Source organism: Crinia signifera, chromosome 11 (genome assembly GCF_055691185.1).
Source record: "Crinia signifera chromosome 11, ASM5569118v1, whole genome shotgun sequence".
Classification (NCBI taxonomy): Eukaryota; Metazoa; Chordata; class Amphibia; order Anura; family Myobatrachidae; genus Crinia; species Crinia signifera.
Genome location: NC_139227.1, coordinates 67,528,758 through 67,545,962, shown reverse-complemented (window position 1 = coordinate 67,545,962; position 17,205 = coordinate 67,528,758). Strand labels below are relative to the sequence as shown.

At 44.3% G+C, this 17,205-nt stretch overlaps 1 protein-coding gene and 1 long non-coding RNA gene across 4 annotated transcripts in view; both read right to left on the bottom strand.

The window, feature by feature from the left end:
* Nucleotides 1-16,605, bottom strand: part of LOC146045166 (uncharacterized) — a 52,459-nt gene extending 35,854 nt beyond the window's left edge. The window contains exons 1-2 of one of the 3 annotated variants that reach the window (XM_083163868.1): nt 16,365-16,605; nt 7,295-7,395 (exon numbers count right to left, since the gene is read on the bottom strand). The gene's annotated coding sequence lies outside the window, so the exon portion shown is untranslated. The remainder of the gene's footprint in view (nt 1-7,294; nt 7,396-16,364) is intronic. The other 2 variants (XM_083163869.1, XM_083163867.1) reach the window with 2 other exon arrangements.
* On the bottom strand, nt 10,309-11,177 carry LOC146046160 (uncharacterized). Its single transcript, XR_014465767.1, has 2 exons — nt 11,059-11,177; nt 10,309-10,757 (listed from the first exon to the last, which is right to left on the bottom strand). It is a non-coding gene; the product is annotated as an uncharacterized LOC146046160 (long non-coding RNA).
* Nucleotides 16,606-17,205: the final 600 nt, after the last annotated feature.

The window sequence follows — 17,205 nt, the reverse complement described above, 5'->3', positions numbered from 1 at the left end:
CTCTGGCTCCTGCCCTGAAATGTCCTACTTTATTGGAAGACAGATCTGACCAAGTTACCTCCGACTCAAGAGTGCAGGCATAGGGCAAAAATGCATGAGTGCTGCTATGCAAAAACTTGCTGTTTGGTTGCGTGAAGAGAAAGGGGACTAAGTATAAAGAGCTGGGTTGTGAAACCCAGCACTTCCGAATAGTTTACATTTTGGGCATAAATCTAGCATTATTATGTGAATCATACTAACCTACTCTCCCTACCAGAATGTCCAGGAGGCTCCCAAACCTAGAGTGGCTCTCCCGGACTCTTGGAAGAATAGGCAAATCTCCTGCATGCTGATTACATTGCCTGCTCACGTTCACATCACTTGGGGTAACTACGATGAAGAGAAATGTATTGAGTCATTGTGGCACAGCAGCGGAGCAAGACTTCATGCCATCCTGTACCACCACATACACATGATGTCACACAAGGGGGAACAGACAATGGCATGAGAAAGTGGAGAGCTGCATGGATGCTCAGGGGAGAAACAGTATTGTTCCCTGGGTCCTGTGTGGTTAGTGATGGCACTACGGCAAAGTTCTGCACCCCTTCCCCACTCTGCCTCTGGATAGTGGGGCAGAGTCATGATGATGCAATTATGGCCCCATGCTCCCAGCAGCTGCCTCATTTCTGCACACACCTCAGACAACTCTCATGCAGAGACATAGCTTGGGTGAAGCTTCAGGTGCCCATACACTGAGGCGATTTGGTCCGATTGCGACCCTGACATGCCGTCAGGTCCGATGCGCGGTCCTGTGCGCATCGGACCCGTCCAGGTGGTCAGACCGGCAGGCCGTCCGACCACCCGTTCCTCCTGGCGGCGAGGTGGGCGGGAAGCAGGGACACATGCGATCCATCAAACAGGCTGTCGGGTGTCCATACACTGCTGCGAGACATCGCAGCAGTGTATGGGCACCTTTAGGGCATCAGGGCAGGTAATGGGTGCTATCTGGCAGACAGCTGGGCAAGGGAACTAGCCATATATAGAGGTTCCCAATCAGAACCAGATGATTTCCTGTTGTGCCATGCGGCTGGTTACAGGTAACACACACTATACAGTGGCTGCTGCCATGTAATGTGCCGACAAGCCTGCTGTGGTGGGAAGGGTGGTGGGCAAGGGTGCATGTTGTTGTTTGGGGGGGGGGGGGGTGCATGATGGTCTTCAGAGAGAATATCCTCATGATAAGGGAGCATGTTGGCATGCTGTGACAAATCAGTGCTAGGGGGTAGCTTATTTGCAGGCTGACATTTTTTGTGCAGAGGGCATGGTTTTGGGAAACAGGGGCACAGTGGCGTGTTGTGTAGGGGAAAATAGGAAAGGCATACTGGCATGTAGGTGTACATACGCTCCAACATGACCCTCTCCATAAGGTACAAAATGATCTATTCCTGGACTTCCTTCTTAATTTATGATTGCCATCACCTGTGGTTAATTGACAAGAAGGGTGTCACAGGTGATGATAATCATACATTAAGATGGAAGTCCAGGAACAGAGAATTTTGTACCTAATGGAATGGGTCATGTTGGAGGGCATGGGTGTACTTGGGGGATCATGTTGGTGTGCAGATGAAGAACAGTATATTGGAGTGCAGGAGTATGCTGGTAAGCAAGGAGGAGTTATAGTGAGACAGCTCGTGCAGTAGGTGAGGTAAGTGATGTGGTGTGGTGTATTGGTGAGTCTGGGGAATTACAGTTGGTAAAGAAACGGTTATTTTTAGATGGATCTGGCAAGTTCTGGGGGTGCTTTGCGTAATTCTATCATAAATAGATAGATAGATAGATAGATAGATAGATATAGCAGGGGAAGATCTGCACTCCCAGTGTAACATCCAATATGTGCCTCCGCTCGTGACCCCAGGGCCCCTGACTCTTTGTTATAAGTCCTGCGAGTGCCGCCGTTCATCCATCTATCTTTCTATACACACACACACACACACACGCACATTGACGCACACGGAAGTGACTGCACAAAAGTGACTGCAGGAGACACCCTACTGGTAACTCTGCACAGCATTTGGAATTTCATTCTAACTAGTTATGTACTTTTCTTCTTTCTACCTACTGAATAAAGTCACAATATGTTTTGTTCTTCAATTTCATGTTGCAGTACAAAATCTCGGAACATGAAGGGGTTAACCTTGGGTACTTGTTTCCTGGCAGGGCGCGCAGTAAGCATTTAGCGTACTGTGCTATTCTCCGTAGTGATATCGCATCGCACCAGATCACACAGCGTGTATAGTGCCGTGCGATGTCCATATAAAGTCCACAGGAGTGCTTATACAATGAAATATCGGATGGGATCGGAAGGCAGCATAGACAGGGTGCGATCCGATGGGATGCGATATTTCATTGAACAGGCACCCATGCGATGAGCTGTGATGTGTGCTTACTATGAGATGGAATTGGATGAGATGAGTTGTGATGTGTGCTGTGATGGGTGCTTACTATTGAAAGCACCTACGCCATTTGTTTGCGTCACCTCCACTATTGACGCAACCCCGAAGCGTGGCGAGCAGCGGCGGAACGCGTCCTCCGACCTTTTCATACCCTCACTATCCACGTCGGCGTGGAGTCGATTTTATATAGTGTGGCGAGCGCAGCGAACCCGAAGCGTGGAAACCAGTGGATCGCTCTGAGGCTCAGCCGGCACACTTTCACATGGCACCGCCACAGACTCCTTCACTGAGAGGCGCATTACGTGCCTATTCGCGCAATTCTGCAGAAGGAGTTCATGCTCTTGGAAAAACTGTATAGCCTCCTCCTCCGCCTGAGGCAAGCTAAAGATATTCATCGATGCAGCCATTTGCAAAACGTTATAAAGATCAGCAAAAGTTAACCAGCAGCTCTGAGGGATGCTTCCAGTACGGTCAGAAAATCACCTCAGAATGGGCAGTATTCAATGAGCATTTTGGTGATGTGCAGCGAATCCTGTTTAGCATTCGCTGCACATTCGCCACTGCTCGCTGCGTTCCGGAGCCTCGCCGGCTCCAGTATTCAACGAGTCAGGGGCTCGCTGCCCCTGACTGGCGAATTTTAACTTCTGCGGCGATGCCCGAAGTCTCCCTGCCTGCCCCAGAACGTTTGTGGGGGGGTGGTAGCAGGGGACCTGGTATATTCACTACACCCGATCATGCATATGTAATGATCGGGTGCAGTGAATATATGAATATCTAATGAGCGGCTCGGCTCATATTTTTTTTAATTAAATATATATTCATGTGCTTACAGCACATGAATAAAAATAGCATGCCCCTCCTCAGAATAAAATTCCTGATTTTTTTACACCAAATGTAATAAAAACAAAACACTTTATTTTAAAAGTTCACCTTCCACTTCACCATAAAAAGATAGCGATTGCTACTCGGTGAATCATGGCGAAAAAAACCTTGAAATGTATTCTCCATCTGGTCATTGAATAGGGTGATTCACCGTTTTAGTAAAAAAAAAAATCGCCTTACAGCACAACTCATTGAATACCGCCCAATGATTTCTGAGAGAATCTGACAGGGGGCGGGAATGACAGGGAACAGTGGTACTGAAATCGCATCGCATGCCACTATAACGTCATGCAATGCGATTTCAGTACGGTACCATACGTACTGAACTTGGGCGCCCTGCTAGGAAACAAGTGCCTAACCTTGTACATGTTTTTACGATATGTGGCTTTGTAAATGTACATTTTATATTATAAGTGTAGTACTTAATATACTTGGTCTATAGAACATTTCCCATAATGCAGCACACAGTCTTCTCCATATACTTTTAGTAATTGGCTCCACTGTGGCAGTGAGGGGTTGTCCTCCATATGCAAGAGCAAACTGATTGGTGTGCTCTGGGACCATGCACTACAACTCCCCCTGTTCCAACACTGTCATTTGAGATTACAAATACCAATGTCTCAAGAAAAGGGATTTGATGCTCCAGACTGGTGCACAGTTTCCTGAGAGAGATGCCTTCATAATGATGGCAATAAAAGAGCTTTCTTGAGTCCTCACATTACATCTGAACACACCTATATGATTGGAATCGATGTACTTAGTTTGTAAACTCAGGGCAGAACAAGAAAATCCAGATCACAAAAATTCCAAAAATGTGTCACTTGCATTTGGTGTCAAACTTTTTGTTTCTGACAAAAAAACATACATGTTGCGATTTAATTCAGCTTAAAACATCTTTCCTAAAATTGGATAGCGATGTATACCAATTTTTGAGGCTTCGCTGATGATTTAGGCTGATTTTCTGAATTCTCTTGGTTGTCAGTACTTAGTAAACAAACCAAACATATCCTTGGTAAACCCCCTAGACACAAGTTTAAGAGGTATAAACAACGGTAAATCTCAGTTTATGCAAAGTTTCCCTTCTATAAACCAAGAAGCTTCTTTTGAGGTGATGACTAATTTAGGTCATTTAACCAAGGTACTGAACCAGAATTTACAGATATACTTTGCTAAAAGAGTTCCCTGGTTGCACTGGAGATATTATTTTTTTTTTGTTTAAATTTAGAATCTCCAGTAGCCACAGCCCACTCACCTGGAACCTACCAAATAAACGCCCATGATAAAATTTAGCAGCATTATTAGCAGGAAAGTATATAACCACAGTAATACCCCTTTTACACTGCAGCTCTTAAACGGTATATTGACTTTTTTTTTTGCGTTTTAAAACGTTCAGAGCTGCAGTTTTAAAGCTCCAGGGTGCTTTAAGCATTTAAGAAATATCGGTATTTCTTAAACAGGTAAAAAGCAATTTCCTACCCTTTCAGACCTGTTTTTTTGGCAGTGTGAACGGGTCTGAAACGGTATTTAGGACCCTGGCAGTAGTGATCACTGTGCTGGTCTCATTCTGTGCATATCTAATGAGCGGAAGCCAGTGCAGTGAATATTTAATGAGCGGGTCCCCTCCCCCTGCATATGAAATGAGCCCTCATTACATATGCAGGGGGGACCCGCTCATTAAATATTCATATACTTAGTCATTATTAATTATGTTAACACGCACATGTCGACAGTAACCATTCAGTCACTGATGAAACATGATTAGAATCTCAATGTGCTATAGTACAGCATTCACTTTTTGGGTAATCAGTTGGTGGTGACTTTCGTCTGCCAATGAACAGCTGAGTCCAGCAGACATGCTTACAAACCCATCGCCTAACATTAGTGCTCCGCTCCCACAGCTTAACCTTTGCTCCAAGCAGAATATCAACACTACAGTTCTAGGTTAACCTAATAACATAGTGACCGCATCTCAGCTCAGACCTTCCCATCAGCACACAAACCCTGACCATGAAAACGGTCAGTGTGCCATGCTGTGATTGCCAGACCCTACGTAAAGCTAAGTCATGACTGGTCACACTAGAGATGGACTGACTTCACAGGTACCCAGAGGTGAATGATCTCCAAATGTAAGACACATTAGCTAATTCATTTGTAAATAAAGATATCAACTTTATGGCGGTTATAAAAGATAAAAATCATATGGTTTTAATATCAAATAGAACATTTTTGTTATGTTGTCATCTTTGTTTTTTTCATCTGAATGTCAAAGTGAAGCTTTGCTGATGTGTAATTCCTCATTGTTTGACATTCAAAACTATTAGCAAAATAGGGAACATTTAGGGGGTATTCCATCCCCGCCGCGATTTCTGATGGTGGAACGGGCCAGGGTCACGACATCCCGACAGTCGTGACCCGGGATTGAATAAAAATCAAGCTTTAATAAAAGGACTAATCTAATGACATTCTGCACTACAGTAACTACATCTAGTGATCTATAATTCAGGGCATGGATATTCGTTCTTGGAGAACTTTCCCTGGGTTTTGCACAAATAGACCATATCCAATCAATGGCGTTTAAAATAGACCATGTGATGGTCAGCCATGCTTAGTCGAACAAGCAAATTTGTTCACAGCATCTAGATTACCAGTGATGAAAGTTAGATACAAACATTAGGTCTGCGTGAACGTGATTGACAGACACACGGTCGACTGAGTTTTTCACATTATTTTGCGTTAGACCGACTTGGTTCATACTTTACCATCCAAGAGGGCATAGTGTTAGATTATAATAGTGTGCCGAAGCATGGCGAGCGCAGTGAGCCATGCAAGGGGACATTGTACACTTATTTGGTGTCCATGTTGACCTATGTCAACATAGCCACTCAAAAATTTTTGAAAACTCATATCAACCTTGTGACTGTCGATCACGCTCCCATCGTCCTAAAGCTTGCATCTAACCTCTGTTACTGCTGATCTAGACTATCTTTAGGTGTCTTACTAGACAGGTTTGACTAAGGGTGGTCTACTATAACATGGTCGATCTAGACACCATCAATCCGCTATACTATAACGCACATAGATGACAAGTTACTAAACTCTATAGAGATCCTTTCAATTCTCCCAGGTCCTATTTAATATTCACCAATATGGTCTTAAGGATGTACACACTGGGCCTTATTCAGATCTGAGCTCAGTACAAATTTGTTTGGAAAATGGGCAAATCCATGTGCACTGCAGGTGGGGCAGATGTAACATGTGCAGAGAGAGTTAGATTTGTGTGAGTTATTTTGTTTCTGTGCAGGGTAAATACTGGCTGCATTATTTTTACACTGCAATTTAGATTTCAGATTCAACACACCACACCCAAATTTAACTCTCTCTGCACATGTTACATCTGCCCCACCTGCAGTGCACATGGATTTGCCCATTTTCCAAACAAATTTGTACTGAGCTCAGATCTGAATAAGGCCCACTGTGCGATTGCCTTGTTAATTTGATACTGATTCAACGAATCACAAGGCAAATGCATTTGATTTGGAATATATAGAGGTGTATTCCATGGCAAGGGGGGTTTGTATGGCAAGGATGGCTTATTTTCGGTGTGGAAAAGCCATCCTTGCCACCCATCCCCCTCGCCGTATTCAATGTTTGGGAGAAATCCTCAACGCCAGAGGAAGGCGACGATCCCCTTAAACAACGAGGTTCCCTGCAAATGCAGAGTCCGCTGCATTTTGTGGTGAGCCCCGCTGTTTTAATGGGCACACTCAATTTCTACCCTGCTGAAAAGAACCAGTGAGGTGGAAACGGCGAGTGAAGGGAAGGCAGTTGAATACTCCTCATAGTCTTGATTGCACAGTCTATTTTCTATTTGATTTCAATGCTGCACATTAGAATCATATGTGTTAATTTTCGCATATATAAGCAAAATTGAATAGAAAAATAGATCAAATTGAATCATGTGTATGGGGCAGCAGACTCACCAAATCAGATTTCTCAATTAGTCTGGTTGTCATCAAGTAAAAGGTCATACTTCATTCTCCACTTTCAGAAGAGTACGGACTCTGCACCTTCCCACTTACCACTGATATCAGAACAGAAAAGAACAGATATACAATGTCACATGTCACCATAACGGACTTTAAACACAGCTGAAGTTTTTCTCTTTAGTAAATGCTAGAAGTGCACATTTATAACACGCTTTCCCAGTCCTGGCATTCAGGCCACGCTGGTACTTTTGGTGCTTTAAGGAAAACTGAAGTTAAGAACAATTTTTATTTCTTTAATAGAAATAAAAACACCAACAGAAGCCCCTTCATCCAATTGTCCAGGAGTGCAAGGGTTGTCCTCCTGGAGCATGGATGCAAATAAGAAAGAAGTACTTCTATTTGTATACTCGTGTGCGAGTCAGACCATAATACACTTACACATCAATACATGGTAATACCCTGAAATAAAATATGCAATATTATTTTTTGTAGCTAAAAAATTAGCACTGCTGATAGGATATCCCCGATAGAAATGTACCCATGGGTACAGGCAGAAGAATACAAGTGCATAAAAAAATAAAGGGTGAAAACAATGGGAGAGCGGGGTGTGGCATAGCTCATAACATCTAGTTCCACAGTGAAATGTCGACACCTAAACACATGGACCCCCAATTAATGTCCCGTGTGCCCTTGTATAGTCCGCAATGCTATGGGCTCAAACTGAGTCAAGTGGATGGTAAAATATGGACCTATTCCAAATCGACCTAGACACCGTCAGCCATCCAGATACCAGGAGAAAGACAGTGGTTGACAGGCAGACTAGAGGAAAGGGCTTGGGAGGGAGGGATGGGTCAGTGCAGTTTGGCTCATGGGTTACGTTACCAGGCTGGCCTTGGAGCAGATCTCTTTAGTTGCTGGTCACCCCTACTCCTGTACTGCATGGTCCCAGTCAATGCAGAATACAGGGCAGGCAGATAAGTGAAGTCTGTGACACTTATACCCCTTTTACTCCAGATGTTGGACCCGGGATATTGCCGCTCCAGTCCAGGCCGGGGCGCAGTGTAAAGGGCTGAAAAGAAAATAACGCGGGTACTGTTCCCCTGGCAAATGTTCATGGTCGTACACAGGGCTTAACCGGGGCTCAGGGTGGTGTAAATGGTCATTAACCGGGTTATTTGGTGGGGAGAAGGACGTGAAGAACTGATTGGTGCTTCTGAGGCTCTGGCAGATGATGTCATCTCCCGGAGACCCGCACAGGGCTCATGACAATACATGGAGGATCCGAGCAGCAGCAGAAGCAGCGTTACAACGCTGTTTGCAGCCTGTACCCTACACTACAGCAACAGTTTGTGCTGGAAGCACTATCCCCAGTTTGTTTACAGCCTCATCTGCAGCAACACACGTTGGCTGTCACGAAATATGTCCGACAGCATCACCCTCAGCCTGACTATTTGGAAGACCCCAAACCTGACCTGCATCATCATGTCCACTACATTCAACTGGTCTGATAAGGAGGTACGTGAGCTCCTGCGAATCAGGGCAGATGAGGGGATTCGGCGTCAATGACCGGCACCGTTCGGGACGCAGTGGTGTATCGCAGTATTGTGGCGGTACTGGAATCCAGGAGGTATCCATCGCACGCAACAGCAGATTGTTAATAAATTGAAATCTTTACGGAAGCAGTTCACCAAAGTGAACGTCCAGAAGCGAAATTAAAGTGGTGCAGCTAGGCCCGATTGGGTGCACTATGACCTGTGCTACAGTGCATTTGGGAACATGGTACTCTGCAACCTAGTAGCTGTCCTCCTCCATTGCACCGTATTGCAGACAGACAATAGCCAGGACAGCTATGATGTACCGACTAGCCAGGCTTCCCAGCAGTCCCCGTTGTTATCACCGGCTTCTGAAGCCACGCAGATGTCAGCACACATGAGCCCGGCTTCACCACTGCTGTTTGGTGATGATGGCGCAGCAGAGAATATGATGGATTCTTCGATGCATTCTGACAGCGTCCAAGCAGCCATAGATGATGATGTGGAAGTAGTCAGACGGCGCACCCCAATCAAAGCACTCCATTACGCTCTAATTGTAAGAAGGCCACTAGCACATTTAGGCAAACAATACTGCTATTTTTATATAACACTTGGCATGGAAGTGCCTAGCGCGATTGTTTTTTTATTTTTTGGTTTGTTATTGCAGTGTAGAGCGTTTCTGCCAAAAAGAAAAAGCTTAACCGGTCTGAACTAGTGGCTAAAGCGATGACATCGGTGAAAGTGGAACATCTATGCCAATTGGATCATGATGTCCAAGCAAAGGAGGATGCTCCCATGGACAAATATTTGGAAGCTGGAGGCAGAATCAGCAGGCATTTATGTCTCAATTGATGGCTATGCAAGAGAGACTAATGCCCTTTTTAGAGCGCACATTTTCCGGTGCTTTCACGCACCCTGCACCACATTCCCACCACCCCCCTAACTACCCACCAAACCCATATCATCATTACAAAAAAGGGGTCAGCTTCAATCCTGGTACGTCTACTAATACCCAACCACCACCACCAGAATACAGAGGGCCAAATTTTAACTATAGCACTAGTGCTGCTAGTAGTACAGTTAGCGACCCGCAAATCCTGAATTTCCCCAGAATTTTCCATGTACCGGAATTTGAGCTAAGGTTTCAACTTTTAGTCATAAAATATTGTTCTAAAAAGGTTGCACTTTTATTATTTTAAAAATCTTTCAAAAGGTTGCACTCTTATTGTTTTTAAAATCTTTATAAAGGTTGCACTTTATTTCTTAATATTTGTGTGATTCCCTATAGAAGTCACCATTTTATAATGTGTCCTATGATGTTCAACTTTTTGTGAAAAAAGTTCTACAATTGTTCTCTTTTCCCAGTTGGACCAGTTCTACATATCATTGTCTTTCATTATGAATAACATCTATATAAAAAGATGTCAAAGGTATGTACAGTTTGATGCATTTTCATTTTAATAAAGCAAACAACCGGAAGATTAATATCTGCTTTTTATTTCAAATCATTGAGGGAAGGTTGGCTACAATGGTGGCCCTGATTCTTTCTGCACTGTAATCATGCTCACCATCATAATCTGCTGCTTCAGGATTGCCTCCTTACTCAGTGTCCTGCACATTCCACTCTGGAAGGAAGTGGTCATTTTGCATTTCACAAATGTTATGTAGAATACAGCAAGTTGCAACTACGTGGGGCATCAGTTGTAGGTCCACATCGTTCCTCTTCATCAGGCAGCGCCAATGTCCTTTTAAATGGCCAAAGGCGTTTTCCACTGCCAGAACTTAGGGTGTGGATGTAGGTTATCTTTTCCATGGACAACTCAACATTTTGTGTGTATCCCTTCATGAGCCAATGTAGTAGAGGGTAGGCATGCATCCATAATGATGTGTTCCGGGATCTCCACCTCATCTATGAAAAATGATTTCTATAAATAAAATAGAGATTGTCACTATTCATACAAAGGAGCCTTAAGTGTATAGTTACGATAAACAATATATCAAGTCTAAACCACAGTAGAATTATTCGGTTTGCCAAAAATACATGGGTCCATCACATACTTGCCTACCTGACCCTCTCCACGTATGATTGGCATCAACTGTTGTGAACTAGTTGTAAATGCTGAAAAAAGGTGTTTTACCAAAGGTGATGGCAATCATATACGGAGATGATCAGGCAGGCAAGTCTGGTCCATCAGAGAAAAATAAATGTGTACAATTAATTTTTACCTGTCTAGAGAACAGCCATCCCCCACGCTTGTCCTCAGCAATCTCATACAGCTGAGAGTTAGCAAACACTCTAGCATCATGTGCATGCCCAGGCCAGCCAATAAAGACTTCTGTAAAACTAAAGAAAAAAAATAAAAAGTATAAATATATATATATATATATATATATATATATATATATATATATATATATATATATATATATATATATATATATATATATATATATATATATATATATAATTTTTTTTTTTTATTGTTATAGCTAAAAAAAAACATTTACAAAGGTTCCTAATAAGCAAACAGTAAATATGTACTTACCAGTATTGGTGGTCCACAACAGCCTGAAGTATAACAGAATGCCACCCCTTCCTGCTATAGTAGTCCACGGGGTTGTCACAGGGAGAAATTATATGGATATGGGAAACATCTATAGCACTGCGGGTAACCATGCCTCTGGAAGCCTTGGATGGTGTCATCAAGGCGCTGTCCTTCCGGCAAACAGATGAACCGCTGGTACAGGGTATCCACAAAGGCCTGTGTCACCTGGTAAATGATCCTGCAGACCGTGCCAATCCCAACTCCAAACAAACAGTAAAATGCGTGAGTTACTCTCCAGGGGTAGCATACCATCAAAGGGCAATGTCTAATCTCCGCATTGGGGTGATGGGCTGCCGGTAGTGGGTGGTCTGCATCATCAGGACTGGTCCAAATAGATCCAATATATATAACAAAAGGTAGCACGTGACATCCTGAAGTGGGCCATCCACTGATCCTCCTGAAAAGATTCCACTGTCTACATGAAAGCATCTCCGTGACACCAGTCTCTGACCTAGATCCTGCAATCCCGCATGGTCGTCAGCCTCAAAATGGAGGTAAGGCTAGATGATATCAGCGCTCTCCTCCGGCACAAATATTGGCGTCGAGATCTAGACCTCTCAGCCAAGTCTGCAGCAGGTAGCACAGTGTGAGAAGCTGTTTCAAACTCTCTATTGCTGAAAAGTACCTTTCTTGTGACCTTATCTCAAACAGCCCAAAATGGCCATTTTTAATAACACCAGCAAGGAAAGATAGGACTGATCCGATTTCAGTGTAAAAGGGCATTACCCAGGAATAACCCAGATATAAGTGCAGTGTAAATGGGGTCTGAGGCAGGGCATGCCCTGGCAATTACCCATGTTCATTTTCCCGGGTCCTACCAGGCATTCTGGTGTAAAAGTGATATTAGAGGGGTGTGGTATAACACACCGACAGTCGGGATTCCGACTGCACAGCGGGGGGAGCGCAACAAAGCACCTTGGGGGCTCGCCACACTGGGGGCATAGTGGCTCGCTGCGCTCACCACCGATTTTATTCACCCTCTATAGGGGTCATGGACCCCCACGAGGGAGCAGTTGGTATTCTGACATCAGGGTAATGACTGTTGGAATCCCGACTGTTGGTGAGTCGTCTGGCACCCGTGGTAGAGAGTGTAGAAAGAGAGAAGACAAAGCTCCTTTGCGAGGCACACTTATGTTAAACTGAAAATGTTAATATATAACTTTTGTTAATGTTTCTAAATATAAAATACTACAGACACATCTATCACTTATTATTTGAATATTAAAATAAGTATCTATATTGAATTATAGGGTTTGGGTCTGAGAAAGGTCTTAACACACTTAAACAGCCATTAGACAGTGTTAATATGTATGAAATCCTGCAATCCTGACACCATCACATATCTGCAGTCAGGGAGCGAAGCTATATAATCCACTTGATTAGTGTAACAATAAACAGTCTACATAAAAACATATCAACAAGCCTTCACATATCTTTCATAACGGGTAATGCACATCACCTAATTACATTACGAAACAATTATGTTGTCATTTTGTATCTAATGTGATACAAGGCATGCAGCTTATATACATACTGTGTGTGGTTTAGTAAAAAAATAGGAAGGATCCCCTAAGAATGGTCATATATCATTGTGAATTTCTATGTAAGTCAATGGATTTCAGCAAAATAGGTGATCAATATTTCAATTCAGGGAGAGCATATGCTCTCAGCCCCGAGCACATATAATTAAGGATAAGGAAAGTTTCTGGCTTAAGTGTAAAGGGTGTCACTCTCTGCTTTGGTGCTTCTGGTCTGTATGTCAACACAGAGATACAGGCAAGTCTGTGCTAGAAGCATCACAGCAGAAAGCAACACACCAGGCAGGAATGGGTTTTGAAAGGTGCAGGGTGCTAGAATGAATGAACGATAGCTCAACTGTGTGCAGGGCATTGAACAGTGAGATGAGAGAGCAGGACAGCTATCCCTTGAATGCAGGCAGATAAGGGCAGGGGGGGGGGGGGTGTCAAAGGAGGAGGAGGAGGAGGAGGAGGAGGAGGAGGAACAAGAAACTCCCAGGAGGAACAACCGATATGGCTAGGTGACTCAAATACAAACATTCTGGTTCCGGGATTTGAGAGCACAGGGAGGGAAGCAGAAGAGTGAATATACAGGGACATAATCCATTACAAGAGATATTCCTGTTATAACAAGTTGCTAATCTTAAATGGTGCTCCATCCAATCAGCTCCTGCGGTGTGTTTATAAAAAGACAAGAGGTGATTGATTAAAGCACCATTTAAGATAAGTACAGGTTGGGTATCCCTCATCCGTTTATCCAAAAACCCAAATATCCTTTTTTTTTTTTTTTTTTTTAGCCCCCTGTACCGTTTTTCATAGTCACCTGGTCCCCCAGCATCCATCTTCAGAGGCATTCCAGGTCCCAATGATGCATTGCACGAGTGTGCCGGTCACGCCAACCATGCAATGCATCATTGGGACCAGGGGTGTCTATCAGGATGGATGCCGAGGGACAGACTGGGGACTAGGTTAGTATAAAAATATTCCTAAATCCGAAATGATCCCTTATTCAAAACGCTCCTGGTCCCGAGCTTTTCAGATATGGGATACGTAACCTGTAACAGGAATATCACTCATTATCAAATATGCTCCATAATGTGAACTGGGGACACTTTAGTGCGTTCAACACATTAGTGGTGCCGGGAGTATACACTCTGTATACTTTTTAAAAACTTTAAAACCTGTGTATTATTTTGACTATTTCACTATTAAAAGCCAGCACAAGTTAGTTGCCCAGAGCCATTATTTCATACATATTAACTCTGTCTATCTAATTAAAGGTAACGAATTGCTGTTTAAGTGTGTGACGAGCTTTGGAGAATGTTTCCAGTCGTGTTTTGAGTAGATATGGCATTTATGTGGGCATCTACAGTGCGACTGGGAATGGTAAAGTGTGCCGAGCACGGTGGTCACAGAGTGAGGCACCTGGCCCGGTGCATAGCAAGCACAGCGAGTTTTGGCGAGGGTATGTGGTACACTAATTATGTGTCAGCGTGCCAAGGTGTACAAATGGACAGAAAAGAAAAACCAATGAAAATCTCATGTCAACCTTTTCATGTGTCGGCCATTTCCATATGGATCACGTTGCTATGCCGACCTTGTGCAGGTCAACCTAGGCATTATGGATCCTATGATCTGAATGGAAACATTTACTACAACAGAACACACACATCAAGGGAGATTCATTATTAAGTTCCATACACACTGAGCGGTTTTCCCACTGCTCCGGGGGTGGACGGCTTTCCATAGCAGGAAGCTATAGAAAGCCATCCACACTGTCGGTCATCTGCTGGTAATACTAACAGATGAGCTGCGGCCGCTGGCGATGATACCATTGTAGGCAACAGCACTCACCACTCATCATTGCCCCATAAACACACAGATGAGAAAACTGAGCTTCTTTCACAGGAAAGTCGCCCAGTTTGGGGCTTTACCCTATTGCTTTAGTCTCCTCCTAGTTGAGAAAGTGTTATGCTGGGTACGCACTGGTTGATATATCGTTAACGATATGGATAATATCATCAACGAAAGATAGTGCAAATAGTTCAGTGTGCATGCTCAATGTCAGTAACGATGAGCGCTCCCGCGCACCATTACCGACTCCCCTGTTGTCTGTACATGCAGCTCAGTTTTGACTATCTAGGCATGTACAAAGCGGAGGGCAGGTGACATAACTGACCAATATAATCACAGATATTGGTCAGTCAGTGTGTATGCACTATATCACATGGTCCTAAACTCGGTCCTAATGACCCCCACAGTGCACGTTTTGCAGGTCTCCTCAGAATCACAAGTGAAATAATTAGCTCCACCTTTGGATCTTTTAAAAATGTGTCAGTGAGTAATGAATGCACCTGTGAGGTGACCTGGAAAACCTGAACTGTGTGGGGTCCTGAGGACAAAGTTTGAGAACCCATGCACTATATCGTTACCCCCCTGGGGGAAGGGGGGCGCATTTGCAAGTGCATGCACAACCTTGGCAAACCTTCCAAAGTGGGAAACTTAAAATACAGTCTCAGCAAACTGCACTCTGTTCAAATTTCAAAGAAGGGTCTTCCCAGGTTTCAGTTTCAATAGAGACCTCTCACAGAAGTCTCTCCTGGGACAGTGACACTGATAAAAAGCCCACTCCCATATTAGATGGAAACACTGTTGGCTAGATTGTACATAACTCTTACTAGAAGGACCCTCTCTATATAAACTTTATTTTGTTGCTAGCGAACGTGTACTATAATACAGTATGACAGTAAGTAAAATGATTACGTTTGTGCTCAATTGAAATATTTAACATAGGGTACACAACATGCGACCATCCAGCTGTTGTGGAACTACACTTCCCAGCATACCCTGCCAAAGTTTTACCATTTCTTATCAGCAAGGTCCATGCTGGGAAGTGTAGTTCAACAACAGCCGCAGAATCAGTGCCCTTATGCTCTTCTTCAAATCTACTTGTAATTATTACATGGAATCATTACAGAATATATACAGATAATAGAAACTGCAGGTTAGACACACATCAGTTATGGATAGAGAAACCCATGCTGGGAATTGTGGTCCCACAACAGTTAGTCACATGAAGCACACGTCTATCATAGCCCACGACTGCTCCCACACAGTGATCACTATGCAGCACAGCACATGCCGAGTGAAGTTCTATGTGCTAGATGTAATTAGTGTTGTGTGGGTGTCACATACTCCGATAAATTACAGGTATAACACACAGACGAAGTGCCAGTGAGTGTGACATATAGGACATGTGACAGCACTCTAACCAATACACTGCACGCACTAACACGTTATATGTAACGGGACCATACAGCATGTAACGCAGAACATCCGGTATGCATTCATAGTATCATCCCACCCACAGAAAGTGACAGCAGAACCCGCATAACTCCTGATTGCTCACCCGGTCCTGCAGAGGAACGACCATGGAGGAAGTGGAGGGCAGCGACAGCGGCCACAGGACTGCCAGGCTGCACTCACAATCCACACCACTGGGAACCGACATACACTCAAAAATGGATCAATGCGACTGCACATGCAACGTCAGCAACACACACCCGCACTGCCTGAGCCGGAGCACCGGCCAGACTGCGCCCACTCCGGACTATCCAGTCCCACATTCCTGTGCATGTACGGCGCGGGGCGGGCACAGTGACGTCAAGGCCGGCCCTAAGTGGGCTGACACAGGAGACAGGCGCCGCCTTCTCATACACCCACCGGTGCTGTTACAGTGTGGTATGGTCGTATCCCATTTCCCAATGCTCTTATAAGTGCGATGCTCCTAGGCTCCAGTACTGTTATAGGAGATTATTCTGGTTGAATTCGCAGCCTTGCGAGTCCACCAAACCCTGCCTTGCGAATGGTGACCTGCCTGCGGGGGAATACCCACATCTTTCAATGGTCGCTTTATACCTGTATATGCATGCACTTTCGGACTGAAATGGGCGGGTAGCTGACATTCTGTAATGTCAGCTGCCCGCCCCCAGTGCCCGCGTCACCCGGCGATTACCATGGGAACGCCCATGAAACGCTGGACATTCCCATGGGCTGATATCCCGTCCCGCCGTCCCACGACCCCACACACACACCGCCCGCGATGTTGGATGCGTGCACCCGGCAAACAGTTTGTTCGCCGTGGACGCACGCACCAGGTGTATGAATATGCCAGAAATTCAGCTGCGCATACGCAAAACATCAAGCTCTATGAACCTGAATAAGGTCCATAATGTGGTACTCCCAGTGCT